The sequence below is a fragment of the Triticum aestivum genome, chromosome 7B (assembly GCF_018294505.1).
Source record: "Triticum aestivum cultivar Chinese Spring chromosome 7B, IWGSC CS RefSeq v2.1, whole genome shotgun sequence".
NCBI classification, from domain to species: Eukaryota; Viridiplantae; Streptophyta; class Magnoliopsida; order Poales; family Poaceae; genus Triticum; species Triticum aestivum.
The window spans coordinates 642,521,642-642,541,691 of NC_057813.1; positions in this window are offsets into that span (position 1 = coordinate 642,521,642).

Here is a 20,050-nt window from a genome sequence, read left to right on the forward strand (position 1 = left end):
ATGGTCTTCTCCTCTCGACCCCCAAAGAAAAGAAAAGAAATAAAACTATTTACACGGGAAAGCTCCCAACAAGCAAAAGAAGAACGAGAAATATTTTTGAGTTTTCTTTTAGTTACTACTACTACATGCATGGAAAGTAAACTAGCTAAAAGCTATAACTATTTTTTTGGTTTTTCTAACACACAAGAAGAAAGATTAGAAAAGAGAATAAACTAGCATAGATAGTACAATGAAAAAGTATGAGCACCGGCAACTAGAATGAGTGTGTGAACATGAATGTAATGTCGGTGAGAAATACATACCCCCCAAGCTTAGGCTTTTGGCCTAAGTTGGTCTATGCCCACGGATGGCCTGGCGGATATCCAAAATTTTAACTGGGGTCGTATTGAGATGCAGCCGCTACTGCCTGACGAGCTGCAGCTTGGAGGCGAGCTACCTCCGTCCTCCTTTCATACTCGTTTGCCTCCTCCCTGGTTATAACATATCTCCTTTTTGCCTGAAAGTCAAAGAAAGTAGGAGCAAGGAGAGCAATATGGACAATGCGCTGTCTGCCAAAGATTAGTCGGTACTGAAGGGGCTGTTCATTCCTCTCAATAAACTGATGGCGAACCATAGCATTATAATCTAGTAAACAGGAGGTAACTCTATATCATTTGCATGTATGGGTACATCAAGATAATTAGCTAAATGAGTTGCATAAATCCCACCAAACAAATCTCCACTTATACCGTTATGATGCAACCTTCGTGCAACAATCGCCCCCAAGTTATATTGTTTATCTCCTAATACCGCACTTTTGAGAACACAAAGATCTGGAACGCACATGTGACAAGCTTCATCTTTACCATTAATGCATCTACCTATAAAGAGAGCAAAATAATGTATGGAAGGAAAATGAATGCTCCCTATGGTAGCTTATGTGATTTCTCTAGATTCCCCCATAGTGATACTAGCAAGAAAGTCTTTATATTCAGATTTGCGAGGTTCACTAAAATTGCCCCACTACGGGAGTTTACAAGCAGTATTAAAATCTTCTAGGTCCATGGTATATGATTTATCATAAAGATCAAACAAAACAGTGTGAGAATTGCATGACGATGTGAATTTGAACCTTCTCACAAAGGAATCAGTTAGGTAGTAGTATTGGGGGCACTTATCTGACACAAAGCCCTCAAGTTCAGCATTACACACATACGCGTCAAACTCCTCCTTAATGCCTGCTTGAACCATAAAATCTTCTGATGGCCATTCACAAGGCCGCACTTGAGCTTCCCTCGATGGTTCATCGTCTGGCTCACATATCGCGAGCCTTGGTCCTTGCTTCCTTGAGGAACCACCTTGGTATATTTTCCTATGCATTTTTCTTTCTTTTGAAAATTTCTGAAATTTTAAGTGACTCAAAATAACAGTGAAACAAACTCAACAAGATTGATAGCAACTACTCCCACAAATGCCTAGAAGCTAAATCACGCATTAAAACAACTTTTGACCATATAAATTTGACATGCAAGCTCAAGAACAGGGTCACCTTAGCAGCAAATTTTTTCAATAAATAAAGCACTAGAACAAAAACTAATTGGACCTTTGAGGAGTCACATACCGAAGAACAATCCCCCAATATAGTTTCGTGAATGAAGCTTTGAGCAAGGAGATCGAAAATCGCAGCAAAACGAGCTAGAACACGAGTTTGAGTCGTGTGGTGATTTTTTCTGGAGGAAGACGAAGTGTGTGGGTGCAGGAATAAGTGGAGGGGGGCCACGTGGGGCCCACGAGGTAGGGGGCGCACCCGGGGGGAGGCCAGGTGGCCAGGTGGTGTGGCCCCCTGATGTGTTCTTAGTGCCAAATATTCTTAAATATTCGACAAAAAATCATATTTCATTTTTGGGACATTTGGAGAACTTTTATTTTCGGGGTATTTTTATTGCAAGGATAAATTAGAAAATAGACAGAAAAATACTATTTTTGCTTTATTTAATCTAAATAACAGAAAGTAAAAGGAGGGTACAGAGATTTGTGCTTTCTAACTTCATCCATCTTATGCTCATCAAAAGGAATCCACTAACAAGGTTGATCAAGTCTTGTTAACAAACTCATTCCGAATCGCATGAAACCGGAGAATCTTCGAATAGCACTAAATTACCTCAACGGGGATATGCATGTCCCCAAAAATAAGAATATCATATTTCTTCTTGACAGTAGGAAGAGGAAATTCAAAACCTCCAGTAGTAATCGTTGAAAATTTTCCAATACAATTGATATTGTGGACTTGAGGTTGTTTCCTCGGAAAGTGTACCGTATGCTCATTACCATTAACATGAAAACTGACATTGCCTTTGTTGCAATCAATAACAGCCCCTGCAGTATTGAAAAAGGGTCTACCAAGGATAATTGACATACTATCATCCTCGGGAATATCAAGAATAACAAAGTCTGTTAAAATAGTAACATTTGCAACCACAACAGGCACATCCTCACAAATATCGACATGTATATCAGTTGATTTATGGGCCATTTGCAAAGATATTTCAGTAGGTCTCAACTTATTCAAATCAAGTCTACGATATAAAGAGAGAGGCATAACACTAACACCGGCTCCAAGATCACATAAAGCAGTTTTAACATAGTTTCTTTTAATGGAGCATGGTATAGTTGGTACTCCTGGATCTCCTAGTTTCTTTGGTATTCCACCCTTAAAAGTATATATAATTAGCAAGCATGGTGGAAATTTCAGCTTCCGGTATCTTTCTTTTATTTGTGACAATATCTTTCATGTACTTAGCATAAGGATTCATTTTAAGCATATCAGTCAAACACATACGCAAAAAGATAGGTCTAATCATTTCAGCAAAGCGCTCAAAATCCTCATCATCCTTTTTCTTGGATGGTTTAGGAGGAAAAGGCATGAGTTTTCTGAACCCATGGTTCTCTTTCTTTACCGTGCTTCCTAGCAATGAAGTCTCTCTTATCATAACGTTGATTCTTTGATTGTGGGTTATCAAGATCAACAGCAGGTTCAACCTCTACATCATTATTATTGCTAGGTTGAGCATCAACATGAACATTATCATTAACATCATCGCTGGGTTCATGTTCATTACCAGATTGTGTTTCAGCATCAGAAATAGAAATGTCATTGGGATTCTCAGGTGTGTCAACAACAGGTTCACTAGAAGCATGCAAAGTCCTATCATTTTTGTTCTTCTTCTTTTTAGAAGGACTAGGTGCATCAACTTTATTTCTCTGGGAATCTTGCTCAATTCTCTTAGGGTGGCCCTCAGGATAGAAATGTTCCTGATTCATTCTACCACCTCTAGTCACAACTCTAACATCATTATCATTTTTCTTATTATTTAATTCATTGAGCAAATCATTTTGTGCTTTAAGCACTTGTTCTGCTTGAGTGGTAACCATGGAAGCATGTTTACTAATAAGTTTAAGTTCACCTTTAACTCTAGACATATAACCATTGTTGAGGAAATCGTTAACTGGTAACTGCTCGGTTGGCTAGTGAGTAGGGGATTAATAGGCTAATCGGCAAGTTAATCGGCCATTTAATAAATTAATCAGACGATTTATTGGTTTATCGGCTACTCGTTGACCCTAGGAGTAGGGGTTAATTGGCAAGTTAACTGGTTAATCGGATGAATTCTTGAACAGGGCATATAACCACTCAAGTGTTCAATCATATAAGCATTGCGTTTCAATTGTCTACCAACATAAGCATTGTAGTTCTCTTGTTTAACAATACAATTATCAAACTCATCAAAGCATTGACTAGCAGACTTATAATGAGGAATATCACCTTCATCAAATCTATAGAGAATTTACCTTTACTACCTGTGTCGGGTTATCAAGACCATGTATTTCTTCAATAGGCGGTAAATTCTTAACATCTTCAGCTTTAATACCCTCTTCTATCATAGATTTCTTTGCCTCTTGCATATCTTCAGGACTGAGAAATAGAATACCCCTTTTCTTCGGAGTTGGCTTAGGAGTTGGTTCAGGAAGTATCCAATTGTTTTCATTAGTTAACATATTATTCAATAAAAATTCAGCTTGATCAACAGTTCTTTCCCTGAAAACAAAACCAGCACAACTATCCAGGTGGTCTCTGGAAGCATCGGTTAGTCCATTATAAAAGATATCAAGTATTTCATTTTTCTTGAGAGGATGATCAGGAAAGGCATTAAGTAATTGGAGAAGCCTCCCCCAAGCTTGTGGGAGACTCTCTTCTTCAATTTGCACAATATTATATATTTCCCTTAAAGCAGCTTGTTTCTTATGAGCGGGGAAATATTTAGCAGAAAAGTAATAAATCATATGCTGGGGACTACGCACACAACCAAGATCAAGAGAATTAACCATATTTTAGCATCACCCTTTGATGAGAATGGAAATAACTTAAGGATATAGTAGTAACGAATTTTTTCCTCGTGAGTGAATAGGGTGGCTATATCATTCAATTTAGTAAGATGTGCCACAACAGTTTCAGATCATAGCCATAAAAAGGATCAGATTCAACCAAAGTAATTATCTCAGGATCGACAGAGAAATCATAAACCTTATCAGTAATACAGATAGGTGAAGTAGCAAAAGCAGTGTCATATTTCATTCTAGCATTCAAAGACTTTTCTTCCAGCTTAGCTAATAATTTCTTAAGATCATACCTATCATTGCAAGCAAGAAAATCTCTAGCAGTTTCTTCATCCATAACATAACCCTCAGGCACAACAGGCAATTCATATTTAGGGGGAGAATCTTCATCATCACTTTCATCAGTATTATCAGTTTCAATAATTCTCTAGCCCTAGCAAGTTGTTCATTAAGAAATTCACCTAATGGCACAGTATTATCAAGAATAGAAGTAGTTTCATCATAAGAATCACGCATAGTAGAAGTGGCATCATCAATAACATGCGACATATCAGAATTAATAGCAGAAGCAGGTTTAGGTGTCGCAAGTTTACTCAAAACAGAAGGAGAATCAAGTGCAGAGTTGGATGGCAGTTCCTCACCTCCCCTCGTAGTTGAGGGATAAATCTTGGTTTTCTCGTCTTTCAAGTTCCTCATAATGATCAGCAGATATAAATCCCAAGTGACTCAAAGAATAGAGCTATGCTCCCCGTCAACGGCACCAGAAAATAGTCTTGATAACCCACAAGTATAGGGGATCGCAACTATTTTTGAGGGTAGAGTATTCAACCCAAATTTATTGATTCGACACAAGGGGAGCCAAAGAATATTCTCAAGTATTAGCAGTTGAGTTGTCAATTCAACCACACCCAAAAGACTTAATATCTACAGCAAAGTATTTAGTAGCAAAATAGTGTGGAAGTAACGGTAACGATGGAAAAAGTAATAGTAGCAGTTTTGTAGTAATTGTAAGAGCGGCAACGGTAAAGTAACTAAGAAAAGACCAATATGTGAGAAGCTCGTAGGCATTGGATCAGTGATGGATAATTATGTCGGATGTGATTCCTCATGCAATAGTTATAACATAGGGTGAAACAGAACTAGCTCCAGTTCATCAATGTAATGTAAGCATGTATTCTGAATATAGTCATACGTGCTTATGGAAAAGAACTTGCATGACATCTTTTGTCCTACCCTCCCGTGGCAGCACGGTCCTATTGGAAACTAAGGGATATTAAGGCCTCCTTTTAATAGAGTACCGGACCAAAGCATTAACACTTGGTGAATACATGAACTCCTCAAACTACGATCATCACCGGGAGTGGTCCCGGTTATTGTCACGTCGGGGTTGCCGGATCATAACACATAGTAGGTGACTATTAACTTGCAATATAGGATCAAGAACTCACATATATTCATGAAAACATAATAGGTTCAGATCTGAAATCATGGCACTCGGGCCCTAGTGACAAGCATTAAGAATAGCAAAGTCAGAGCAACATCAATCTTAGGACATAATGGATAGTAGGGATCAAACCCTAACAAAACTAACTCAATTACATGGTAAATCTCATCCAACCCATCACCGTCCAGCAAGCCTACCATGGAATTACTCACGCACGGCGGTGACCATCATGAAATTGGTGATGGAGGGTGGTTGATGATGACGACGGTGACGGATTCCCCTCTTCGGAGCCCCAAAAGGACTCCAGATCAGCCCTCCCGAGCGAGTTTAGGGCTTGGCAGCGGCTCCGTATCGTAAAATGCGATGAATCCATCTCTCTGATTTTTTTCCTCCCCGAACGTGAATATATGGAGTTGGAGTTAAGGTCGGTGGAGCCTCAGGGGGCCCACGAGACAAGGGGCGCGCCCTGGGGGGCAGGCCCGCCCCCACCCTCATGGACAGGGTGTGGGCCCCCTGATCTTGATTCTTTCACCAGTGTTTTTTATTAATTCCAAAAATATTTTCTGTGAAGTTTCAGGTCATTCCGAGAACTTTTGTTTCTGCACAAAAATAACACCATGGCAATTCTGCTGAAAATAGCGTCAGTCCGGGTTAGTTCCATTCAAATCATGCAAGTTAGAGTACAAAACAATGGCAAACGTGTTTGGAAAATTAGATACGATGGAGATGTATCAACGGTCATGACGGACATGGAGGAAAGGAGGAGGATGTGGAGTGGATGTGTTGTGCTGTGGAGATAGCGGGGTGTGGCTGCCCTTAAATAGCGGATTCTAATGAGGCTAGGCTTCAATGAGGGACACCAGAGTGGGTTTCTCGGCCGGCGAGCCTACTTAATGGCGGCATGCAGACAGATGGGGCATTGAACGGGCGTGGTAGATATCCTCCCCATCCCATCCAGTCACGCGTCTCCGGCATTGAACAAGTGCGGACACTGGAGACGCATCATGGGCGGCACCCTCGGCCGGCGCGCCGTTGCAATGACAGAGGTAGTGAGAGGTCACGTCCGCCCAGAGCCATCTTTCATGTTCAGTGGCGCGCTCTACATCGGCATGAATGCAGACATCTGGCGTTGGATAGGAAAGCACGGGCGCGAGGGAAGAGGGTTTTTGTTGGGCCAGGGTGGTTAGTAGTGGAGTGGGATCGGTCCGGTCTCCTGCAATTCTTCCCCATGTTTTCCTTCGGTTTGCGGGAGAAATAGCCTCCGGACCACTCTGCGAACAGATACAGGACTGCGTTGGGTGGCTTCCACGGTCCGGACAACGTGATCTTTATAGTTGCGGGAGGTTTGTGGGTCCGCCTTGGAGATGCCCTAAGTACCTAGTCCCTGTGTGTATATATATGTGTGTTAGCATTCCTCTTGTCAGTATCTTTTGCCTTGTAACGCAGTACTTAATTAATTGCTATTTGATTATGTATCATCAGCATGCACCTGAGCTTCATTATCCTCTGTTTCTTCCAATATTATTTGATCTATATTTACTCGTTGCAAAATGTAGAATAATGGCAACGCTTATAAAGAATTTTCTTTAGGGAATTTAGTGAATTATCCTTCCATCAACATGGAGAAGGGCTTTGTCCAGCCCGTGTTAACATGTAATGTAAGTTCATCCTTCTCAAGCCTTCAAACTTTGTTCTAGTATGAATTTGGATAGGTATCATTTCCTCGACTGCTATTTACTTTTTTGTTTACATCTGATTGGATGTTTGCAACAACTACCAGTTTTAAGTTGTAGTTGTAAAAACATGTTCCTTACGCAGAACAGATCCATTTATTTGCTTATGTAATTGTGAAACATGTTACGCATCTCCTTGTTTCTCTTTCAGAGTCGTATCTCTTATGCCAGACAGAACTTTAGGGAAGATAGTGAGCCAAACCATCTTGAGGACAGCGAGATGACCCCAAGGTCCTGTCATGATGAAGACAGTGAGCTGAAGCTACTCACCAGCAGGTGTGAGACAACCTCTGTGCAGTCGCTGCCTCAGTCAGTTCGACTTCTTCAGTCTCAACTTAAAGCAAAAAGGCTTTCTTCAGCTCAGCTCCGACTTGAAGTCAAAGATGCAATGAAGATGTCACAGGACTGCCTCGCGCACTATGGTGCCATACAGCTAGGGATGGAGCATCTATCGTTGACAAAACTGAGGTCTCATCAGCTTGTTCGGCTGCTCGCAGGGCCCGTCCTGGCTAGGCCTAGTGCCTTCTGAAATGCTCTCAGTTTTGTACATTCTTTTGTTGGCGCGTTTATATGCACTGGTGGCAACCTTTGATGCCCAGTGTATGTAATCCGCAGTCACATTGCGCTTTATTATCACTGGTAGCAAACTTTGATTCCTAGTGGATGTAAAATGCCATAATTTCTTTATTGTATAGTCTAGGTTTATTCTTTGGTCGGTATGCTGTAATTTAGGCCGGAAGGTTTAGTGGATCTCAGTGTTGTCGATCTTTAGGACGGCCCGTTACTCATATGGGCCAAAACGTGGGCCTATAATCATCTTGGGCCATTAGCAGGTCTAAACCTATAGTAGTTTCCCGCCTTTAACAGGCCGAGTAAAGTTCTGGCTAGCTGGGCCAAAGAATACCATGGGCTTTTAACATGCTAAAACCTAGATTGGGCTAGCGTTGAGCCGAAAAATTCACGGGCTAATATAGGCTGAAACTGCCTAAGGCCCATGTTTGGCCCAAATAGGATGAGCAGTTAACAGGCCAAAATATATCTCGGGCCTGTTTGGCCCAATAAAATTATGGGCTTTAAGCAGGCCGGTATCCACGCGAGCCATATGCCCAAAAGTGTCACGGGCCATTATCAGATGGGCTGTACGCAAGCCGGATTCAACGCGGGATGTAATTAGGCCCAACTGTTACACGAGCCATTAATAGGCCGATAGGCCAGTTGGGCTGAAATTCATCCACAAAGACTACGGGGCGTTAAAAGGCCTAAAGATACTTCGGACAAGGAATAACCCAGTTTCTGCATGGACCGTTAAATGGCCTAAAGTTAAACTGGGCCAACAACGTCCCAGATGCACCACGGGTCGCTAACAGGCCAAAACTATTATCGGGCCGAACTGGTAAACGGACATTTAACAAGCTGAAATACAAACTTGTCTGAGAATGGGCCAAAAAGAACAGTGGCCTGTTAACGGGCCTGATCCGATATGGTCCATAATTTGTCCCAAAACACGGCAGGTTGTGAACGGGCCTGATCTGGTATAGGCTTCAATTTGACCCAAAACATGGCAGGTGGTTAACGGGCCATCCCACGAGTGTCTAAAAAAACATGGTGGGCCTTTAGCTGGGCCAACCTTTTCACCGGAATGGGCCTCTGTTGGGCCGTGCCACGTGTCAACGTATCATAGGCGCCTCCTGTCCAATGAACGGATGACATCTTTCCCAACGGTGATCCAACACGTGTGTGACGCCCCCGATTCAATCGTACACTAATCATGCACGCAAATGTGTACGATCAAGATCAGGGACTCACGGGAAGATATCACAACACAACTCTACAAATAAAATAAGTCATACAAGCATCATAATACAAGCCAGGGGCCTCGAGGGCTCGAATACAAGTGCTCGATCATAGACGAGTCAGCGGAAGCAACAATATTTGAGTACAGACATAAGTTAAACAAGTTGCCATAAGATGGCTAGCACAAACTGGGATACAGATCGAAAGAGGCGCAGGCCTCCTGCCTGGGATCCTCCTAACTACTCCTGGTCGTCGTCGTCAGCCTGCACGTAGTAGTAGGCACCTCCAATGTAGTAGTCGTCATCGACGCTGGCTCCTGGCTCCTGGACTCCAGCATCTGGTTGCGACAACCAGAAAGAAAGGAAAGGGGAAAAAGGGGGGAGAAAGCAACCGTGAGTACTCATCCAAAGTACTCGCAAGCAAGGAACTACACTACATATGCATGGGTATGTGTAAGGAGGCCATATCAGTGGACTGAACTGCAGAATGCCAGAATAAGAGGGGGATAGCTAATCCTGTCGAAGACTACGCTTCTGGCAGCCTCCGTCTTGCAGCATGTAGAAGAGAGTAGATTGAAGTCCTCCAAGTAGCATCTCCAAGTAGCATATCCAGGTAGCATCTCCAAGCGCATCTCCAGTCGCATCGCATAGCATAATCCTACCCGGCGATCCTCTCCTCGTCGCCCTGTAGAAAAGTGATCACCGGGTTGTCTGTGGAACTTGGAAGGGTGTGTTTTATTAAGTATCCGGTTCTAGTTGTCATAAGGTCAAGGTACAACTCCAAGTCGTCCTGTTACCGAAGATCACGGCTATTCGAATAGATTAACTTCCCTGCAGGGGTGCACCACATAACCCAACACGCTCGATCCCATTTGGCCGGACACACTTTCCTGGGTCATGCCCGGCCTCGAAAGATCAACACGTCGCAGCCCCACCTAGGCAAAACAGAGAGGCCAGCACGCCGGTCTAAACCTAAGCGCACAGGGGTCTGGGCCCATCGCCCATAGCACACCTGCACGTTGCGTGGGCGGCCGGAAGCAGAACTGGCCCCCTTAATACAAGAGCAGGCTTACGTTCCAATCCGGCGCGCGTCGCTCCGTCGCTGACGTCTGAAGTGCTTCGGCTGATACCACGACGTCGGGATACCCATAACTACTCCCGTGTAGATGGTTAGTGCGTATAGGCTCGTAGCCGACTCAGATCAAATACCAAGATCTCATTAAGCGTGTTAAGTATCCGCGAACGCCGAACAGGGCCAGGCCCACCTGTCTCCTAGGTGGTGTCAACCTGCCCTGCCGCTCCGCCACAAAGTAACAGTCGGGGGCCGTCGGGAACCCAGGCCCACCTCTACCGGGATGGAGCCACCTGTCCTTTCAGCCCCCTCATCAGAATCACTTGCGGGTACTCATCGAGCTGACCCGACTTTAGTCACCATCTGTATAGTATGTATGTATGTATAGTATATACCCGTGATCACCTCCCGAGTGATCACGGCCCAATAGTATAGCGAGGCAGACTGACAAGAATGTAGGGCCAATGATGATAAACTAGCATCCTATACTAAGCATTTAGGATTGCAGGTAAGGTATCAATGACTGTAGCAACAATGACAGGCTATGCATCAGAATAGGATTAACGGAAAGCGGTAACATGCTACACTACTCTAATGCAAGCAGTATAGAGTAGAATAGGCGATATCTGGTGATCAAGGGGGGGGGGCCTTGCCTGGTTGCTCTGGCAAGAGAGAGGGGTCGTCAACTCCGTAGTCGAACTGGTCAGCAGCAGCGTCGGTCTCGTAGTCTACCGGAGAGAAGAGGGGGAAGAAATAATGAATACAGAGCAAACAAAACACCACAAAATATATCAAGGCAATACGCGGTGTTCGGTGTGCCCTAACGCGGTAGTAGGTGATACCGGTGAAGGGGGAAAACCCCCGGGAAAGTATTCCCGGTGTTTCGTGTTTTCGGGCAGAGGAGCCGGAGGGGGAAAGTTGCGGGTTTGATAGGTTAGGGGTGTGTGGCGGACGAACAGGCTACGTATCCGGGTTCGTCTCGTCGTTCTGAGCAACTTTCATGTACAAAGTATTTTCATCCGAGTTACGGTTTATTTTATATTCATTTTTAAAGATTTAATCAACTTATAAATTATTATTATTAATTTAATCCGAAAATGGCATTACTGCATCAGCATGACGTCAGCATGACATCATCAGTCAACAGAGGTGTTGACTGGGTCAAGCTGACATGTGGGTCCCCCATGTCATTGACTGTTTCAGTTAATTAAGTTAATTAGTTAATTAGGTTAATTAATCTTAATTAGTTACTTTAAACAGAATTAGTTAAGTTAATTATTTAGTTAATTAACTAATTAGTTAATTAACTTTTTAGTAATTAATTACTTATTATATATTTTTTATTATTTTATTATTTTTTTTAATTCTCTTCTTTCTTTTTTTTAACAAAATGTTCTGGGGCTGGGGCCCGTTTGTCATAGGCCCTTGGGGCGTTAGTGGGTTCGGACGCTAGCGGGTGCTAGCGAATGCTGGGCATGGCACCGCCCGAGCGGGCGCATGCCCAGGGGGGCGCGGGTCGGCAGACCCGGCAGGTCGCCAAGGCAAGGGGGCAGTGGCCACGGCCAGGCCGGTCGCCTGAGGTGGCAGCGGCGAGGACGGGCGGTGGAGGCAGCGGCGGTGGCCGGAGACGGCGCAGCAACGGCTGCAACCCTGCGGGAGCCGTGACAGTGGCCGAGGGGTGGCTTGGCCGGAGCAACAGGGGGCAGCATCGGGGAAGCAGGAGGTCGATGTGGTGGACGGCGCGCACGCAAACAGGGGCGGCCAGGCGGAAGTGGTGGCCGAGTGCGGCCATGGCGGGCGCCGCCCGCAGCGTCAGTAGTGCACGGTGAGCGCGGACGGGACGAGGGAACAACGGGTCAGCGCGGCGACGGGCGCGACCGAGCGGCCGAGCGCGCGCACTGGGCGGCCAGGACGCGTGGGAGGGGGCGCGGTCGAGCGCGACGACGGCGCGAGTGCAGGGAGCAGAGGGGAGTGGAGAGGGGCGAGGCCTCACAGGGGTTCGCGGGGTCCATGGCAGCGTGGGTCGAGGGGGGGGACGGGGACGACGGTCGACGTGGGAGCAGGCCGGTGGGGAGGAGGAAGTAGGCCGGCGGGGGAGCTCCGGGCGCCGGCGCAGTCCACCGGCGACGACGGGTGACAACGTCGGGCACCGAGCGAGGGAGAAGGGGATCGGGCTCCCGATCCAGATCCAGCGGGGGTGGGGGAGAGCGAGTGGGGAGTGGGGGGGGGAGTGTCGGTTAGGGTTTCTCCCCTGGTGGCGGTTATGGAGGGGAGGGGTGGGCCGGTTGGGCCTGGGGGTTGGCCCAGTTGGGCCACGGCCCAGAGGGGGGTTTCTCCTTTTTTTTGTTAGTTTTAGGTTTTAGTTTTTTTCTGTTTTGTTTTTATTTATTTTCTTTTCTGTTTTAAATCAGTTTAAATTATTTAGCCATTTTCTAAAAATGTGATTGCTGTACCATAACTACCGTTGTAATATTTGGCACCCACCGAACATTTTTGTTTCTACTTTCGAAAACTTTTATTGTCGACATTAATTTTAAATTTTAATTTGACGCGGTTTGAACTAACGGACGTTTAGCATCAGTAATCGGGATGATGTGGCTTGATTAGCATGGGATTATTTTAGCAAGATTATCCGAGCGTCACAATTCTCCTCCACTACAAGAAATCTCGTCCCGAGATTTAAGAGGGGGACTAGGGGGAAAGGTCTGGTTACGAAATCCTAACGAATCTTCTCGTCTTTGGTTGCTCTTCTCGAAGAGGTCGATCCATTACATTGATGTCTTCAGTTCTCTGCTTCGGGTCATCATGATGAAGTTGTCGTCCTTACTTGGGGATCTTCATCGTACTTAAGGAAAGGATAAGGGGTAGCTTCAAAAGGACAGACCTCTACAAGGTTGACTGTCTGGTCGATAACATCGAGGAAGGTGGCGGAAGTTACTCTCGAATTGAATCTTAAGAAAATATCGAGAGCAAAGTAAGGAGGTACCACGAGAATTTTCAAACGGATAGGCAAGCGTTCGATGCCTAATCAGAAGGTGAAAGGGGTTCAAGGCAACGAGAATAAGTACTGCGTCTGATACCAAAATAGATCACTTGGGACAGTGGTTCGTGATTTACATACGAGTCCACGCACGAGGAATAACTTTGGGAAACAGGGGGTGTACAGGTGAGTCAGCTTTCGATCCTGTGGAACTGTGGGTTATGGGCCTACCATGTGGTTGAAAGTAGGAAGGGGGCCGACACCTTGCACGGTCACGATAGTAAGGCGTGTTAGAGGGTAGCCTATCACTTATGTCGGCAACAACATCGATACCAAGGGCGAGGGACGAAGAGAACCATTTTTCTGCTCGTTGAAACGAGGCGGACCAATAGGCAAAGTTCTCATCCATCGGTGGTTACCGAAATGTCATCAACACTAGAAACAGGGTCTTATTGACAAAGTTGTACATCGAGGTGTTTGCACAAGCAGTGGATTATTACTGCTTATATCATATAGATCATAGAAAAGGTTTAAACAAACCAATGGAAGGAAAAATATGATCATCAGATTAAACAGAACAAAGGAAAGGAAAATATGTTTAAACACATATTTCAAGGGTATATCCTTCCCAAGGACAAGCAGAGCAAGACATCCATGACAGGATATAAAGTAGAAAACCATTTAGTTAAGGGGGGGGGAGAATCTCATGATATTGCCCATACAACAGTGTTAGGATAAATGATAAATAAAATCTAGCATCGTGCTTTAAATGTTCCTGTTGCAAATCGGAGTACCATTGACATGCTTCGAGATAGCATTGACATGGTCTTCAGGTGAAGATCAGACTTTGGAAACATGAAGGATCCATCAGGAATAACTTGTAGAATAAGTCTTACAATTTCCTCATGGATGAATGGATAACCTTGCTGAAAAGGAATCTATAATGATAGGTCCTCCAGCCAGGGGGGGGGTGCTAGGCATGACATCATGTTACCGGGTCATCAAAGGACAAACAACATAACTCTTGGAAAGTTTTCCCATCCATCATATCCGACCGAGATTCATATCCAATTGGTGTCATGATACCTCAGACTCAGGGGGTCCGAGAGGAAAAGGTGCAACACAAATCGACGAAATGACATTGCAAGCTTCTCGGGAAATGAACTATGGGAGCGGGTTTCTGAAGCAATAGTTCACCATTAAACCAAGGAGAGGACAAGGAGGTGTCTGGTGAACTCAACGGCAATTCACCGATATTCCCAAAAGATGGATTTCCACCATTAGGTGAACAAGGAGATAACATTTGTCAGATCAAATGATATAAGGAAGTATGCTCGAGGAAAACATACACAAGTAAACATTGGTTGAAAGGTGCGCCCGAAATATGGGTTGGGTTGCACGACCAATGTCAGAATGGTGATTCAGTAATCAATAGCCTAAGAATAAACTTTCGACCATTAACTTCAAAAATAGGGTTGCTAGAAGGAAAGAATCCAAACAACACCGTTCACTTGTTGGAATTAACACGGGGACCAAGAAAGAATGGTGATGGTGAGAAGTATTTCCCTGTCAAGAATTCTCAAGAGGTGGAACAAATCTCAGAACATTCTTGACATAAAGGATGGTAATACTCCAAGGTAAAGAAGAACAATTGCAGGATAGCAAGGAACTCAAGGTATAACACCAAACATGAACAAGCTTGTGTTGGTGGGAAGGCAATAAAGTGGTCGATGATAATACAATTCATCGAGGGCAAGGATGGTATTTCTCATCATGAATTCAATTGATATCCTGGATGAACTCAGAATGTTGATGATCACGACACCTTTGTCGCGAGAGTTCATGAAGATGTAATCGATCGGCGACGACATCAAGCACCTTTGTCGCGAGAGTTCATGAAGATGTAATCAATCGACGACGACATCAAGTCAAAGTAATGATGAAGTGAAAGGTTATTGGAACCAAGGGTACAACACAAACTTGAAGTCTAGCTCGTTGTTCAAGGCGAAATGATATGACGAGGAAGATCGACGTAAGCTTAGCTATCGTCGCAAATTGGTGCTCCGAGAATAAGGACCAGGTAGCACAGTTAGAATCATCACGACAATGATGTAGCCAAACAGGCTAGGAATGGCGTGATCGGGTACAAACTCATACTTATAGAAGCTTACTGAAGAGTTGTTGAACCGTAGAGCGGACTCGGTTCAGTTATCGGTGTCTTCGAGTGTTTAATAACTCAGAGCCCGTGAAAAATTGGAATCAGTGGTAAGGTAGCACTTGATGAAGAACTCATAAGAAGTTATGAAGTACCATGATAATCTCGAGATACCAGGGGGGTAATACTCAACACAAGATCAAAGTAAAGGTTGGACTGGTGTATTGATCCATAGAAGACAATTGTTTTAACTTGTCCGAGAAATGGTATTTAAAGGAGATCATGGTCGGAACCACGATTGCAAAAGGCCAGATCCCAGATATAAGATGTACTTATACCAAGGGAATTATTAATTTAAGAGAAGCTTTAATGATAAGACCTACATCGTGTCCATGGGCATGAACACAAGGTTCAAGGTCGACTCCCACTTCCATAATGCATAACCTTCCATTCACTTCTCGTTCTCAAAGAAGTTGTATGATAGAAAATTATCTGCTAAACACTAGAAGGGTTGACTTGTCAAAACCTTCCGGTTCATACGGTTTTTAAGGAAGGTATAGGTTCAACCCAATGGGGCTTCTTAGAAACATATACCACAAACTTCGGAGTAAATAATACAAGCTCGAAAGTAGAGCATTGTTCAAAAGCAGGTGATACAATTTACCAAAGGCATTATATACCCATGTAAAGGCTCAGAAGGTTATTCAATATGAAGGACACTGTCGTATAATAATCCAACCAAGGATATAGCGGTCCATAAAAGATCTGATGTGAGTATCGATACTCAACCAGAGGAAGAAGAATGCACGGGCATCATATTATAGAACATCTGAATAATTCGATGCTTAGATAACAAAGGAATTACGATTTCCAAAACAAAGGATCAGAAGTTGTCGCTCTGATCAAGGATGGATAAGTTGGATAGACCAGAGTCACAATTGACGTCCAATAGTTTGGTCAAGAACCAGCTCATGTTCAAAAATGAGGTCTGAGCCAGAAAGATAATTTAGAAGGGTTGATAGATGATTGTGTGCATTCGCACACATGTTGAATCAATAGGATCAAAATGACGGTGTCAAAAGATACTAGTGAATATTGCTAGATATATGGGAAGCATCCATAATGCAAGTAGACAAGTATTTGCAGAGCAATAAAGCTGCTAAGGATTTTCGGAGGATTGAATAGTATTTCAAAGACTTTTGTGAAACATCTAAACAACTGGGGATGAGCGGATACTCGGAAAGTGCGAGAAATTATTCTTAGGGGTATTCAAGTGGCAAGGAACTGCAAGGCAGTAGGCACAAAGTATTGTCGGAACATTAGAGAGAATTTCGAGGTATCTTGTAATAACAAGATCGATTGGGTATAAAGTAAGAATGACGGGTGTAAGTATTTATCATTAGGGATATTGCAGTGGTAGGGAATTGCAAAAGCAACAGGCACAAGGTCTCGGGAGAATATCGGAAGGTATCTTCGGAATCCTTCGATGCACAAAGTAATCATCTGGACTGAAGGGGCTCTCCGGGAGAAAGTATTATCAAGAACCTATAGTCCGAGTTAGTAAAATCGTTTAACCCGAATAGAAGAGACGTCAGAGTCCCAGAGCATAGGTCGAGGAATAAAAGATCCTACTACCATCCAATGGCGACGTGGGCCCGTAAGGCACACAGCCAAGTTAGTAAAAGTTTTGCAATGACTAGACACAACTTCGGCCAAGGAGTTGGAAAGGGGGATTCCTACAGGCAGTCGGCTCTGATACCAACTTGTGACGCCCCCGATTCAATCGTACACTAATCATGCACGCAAATGTGTACGATCAAGATCAGGGACTCACGGGAAGATATCACAACACAACTCTACAAATAAAATAAGTCATACAAGCATCATAATACAAGCCAGGGGCCTCGAGGGCTCGAATACAAGTGCTCGATCATAGACGAGTCAGCGGAAGCAACAATATCTGAGTACAGACATAAGTTAAACAAGTTGCCATAAGATGGCTAGCACAAACTGGGATACAGATCGAAAGAGGCGCAGGCCTCCTGCCTGGGATCCTCCTAACTACTCCTGGTCGTCGTCGTCAGCGGCTGCACGTAGTAGTAGGCACCTCCAGTGTAGTAGGTCGTCGTCGACGCTGGCGTCCTGGCTCCTGGACTCCAGCATCTGGTTGCGACAACCAGAAAGAAAGGAAAGGGGAAAAAGGGGGGAGAAAGCAACCGTGAGTACTCATCCAAAGTACTCGCAAGCAAGGAACTACACTACATATGCATGGGTATATGTGTAAGGAGGCCATATCAGTGGACTGAACTGCAGAATGCCAGAATAAGAGGGGGATAGCTAATCCTGTCGAAGACTACGCTTCTGGCAGCCTCCGTCTTGCAGCATGTAGAAGAGAGTAGATTGAAGTCCTCCAAGTAGCATCTCCAAGTAGCATATCCAGGTAGCATCTCCAAGCGCATCTCCAGTCGCATCGCATAGCATAATCCTACCCGGCGATCCTCTCCTCGTCGCCCTGTAGAAAAGTGATCACCGGGTTGTCTGTGGAACTTGGAAGGGTGTGTTTTATTAAGTATCCGGTTCTAGTTGTCATAAGGTCAAGGTACAACTCCAAGTCGTCCTGTTACCGAAGATCACGGCTATTCGAATAGATTAACTTCCCTGCAGGGGTGCACCACATAACCCAACACGCTCGATCCCATTTGGCCGGACACACTTTCCTGGGTCATGCCCGGCCTCGAAAGATCAACACGTCGCATCCCCACCTAGGCAAAACAGAGAGGCCAGCACGCCGGTCTAAACCTAAGCGCACAGGGGTCTGGGCCCATCGCCCATAGCACACCTGCACGTTGCGAGGGCGGCCGGAAGCAGAACTAGCCCCCTTAATACAAGAGCAGGCTTACGTTCCAATCCGGCGCGCGCCGCTCCGTCGCTGACGTCTGAAGTGCTTCGGCTAATACCACGACGTCGGGATACCCATAACTACTCCCGCGTAGATGGTTAGTGCGTATAGGCTCGTAGCCGACTCAGATCAAATACCAAGATCTCGTTAAGCGTGTTAAGTATCCGCGAACGCTGAATAGGGCCAGGCCCACCTGTCTCCTAGGTGGTCTCAACCTGCCCTGCCGCTCCGCCACAAAGTAACAGTCGGGGGCCGTCAGGAACCCAGGCCCACCTCTACCGGGATGGAGCCACCTGTCCTTTCAGCCCCCTCATCAGAATCACTTGCGGGTACTCATCGAGCTGACCCGACTTTAGTCACCATCTGTATAGTATGTATATATGTATAGTATATACCCGTGATCACCTCCCGAGTGATCACGGCCCAATAGTATAGCGAGGCAGACTGACAAGAATGTAGGGCCAATGATGATAAACTAGCATCCTATACTAAGCATTTAGGATTGCAGGTAAGGTATCAATGACTGTAGCAACAATGACAGGCTATGCATCAGAATAGGATTAACGGAAAGCGGTAACATGCTACACTACTCTAATGCAAGCAGTATAGAGTAGAATAGGCGATATCTGGTGATCAAGGGGGGGGGCTTGCCTGGTTGCTCTGGCAAGAGAGAGGGGTCGTCAACTCCGTAGTCGAACTGGTCAGCAGCAGCGTCGGTCTCGTAGTCTACCGGAGAGAAGAGGGGGAAGAAATAATGAATACAGAGCAAACAAAGCACCACAAAATATATCAAGGCAATACGCGGTGTTCGGTGTGCCCTAACGCGGTAGTAGGTGATACCGGTGAAGGGGGAAAACCCCCGGGAAAGTATTCCCGGTGTTTCGTGTTTTCGGGCAGAGGAGCCGGAGGGGGAAAGTTGCGGGTTTGATAGGTTAGGGGTGTGTGGCGGACGAACGGGCTACATATCCGGGTTCGTCTCGTCGTTCTGAGCAACTTTCATGTACAAAGTATTTTCATCCGAGTTACGGTTTATTTTATATTCATTTTTAAAGATTTAATCAACTTATAAATTATTATTATTAATTTAATCCGAAAATGGCATTACTGCATCAGCATGACGTCAGCATGACATCATCAGTCAACAGAGGTGTTGACTGGGTCAAGCTGACATGTGGGTCCCGCATGTCATTGACTGTTTCAGTTAATTAAGTTAATTAGTTAATTAGGTTAATTAATCTTAATTAGTTACTTTAAACAGAATTAGTTAAGTTAATTATTTAGTTAATTAACTAATTAGTTAATTAACTTTTTAGTAATTAATTACTTATTATATATTTTTTATTATTTTATTTTTTTATTTTTTTTAATTCTCTTCTTTTTTTTTAACAAAACGTTCTGGGGCTGGGGCCCGTTTGTCATAGGCCCTTGGGGCGTTAGTGGGTTCGGACGCTAGCGGGTGCTAGCGAATGCTGGGCATGGCATCGCCCGAGCGGGCGCATGCCCAGGGGGGCGCGGGTCAGCAGACCCGGCAGGTCGCCAAGGCAAGGGGGCAGTGGCCACGGCCAGGCCGGTCGCCTGAGGCGGCAGCGGCGAGGACGGG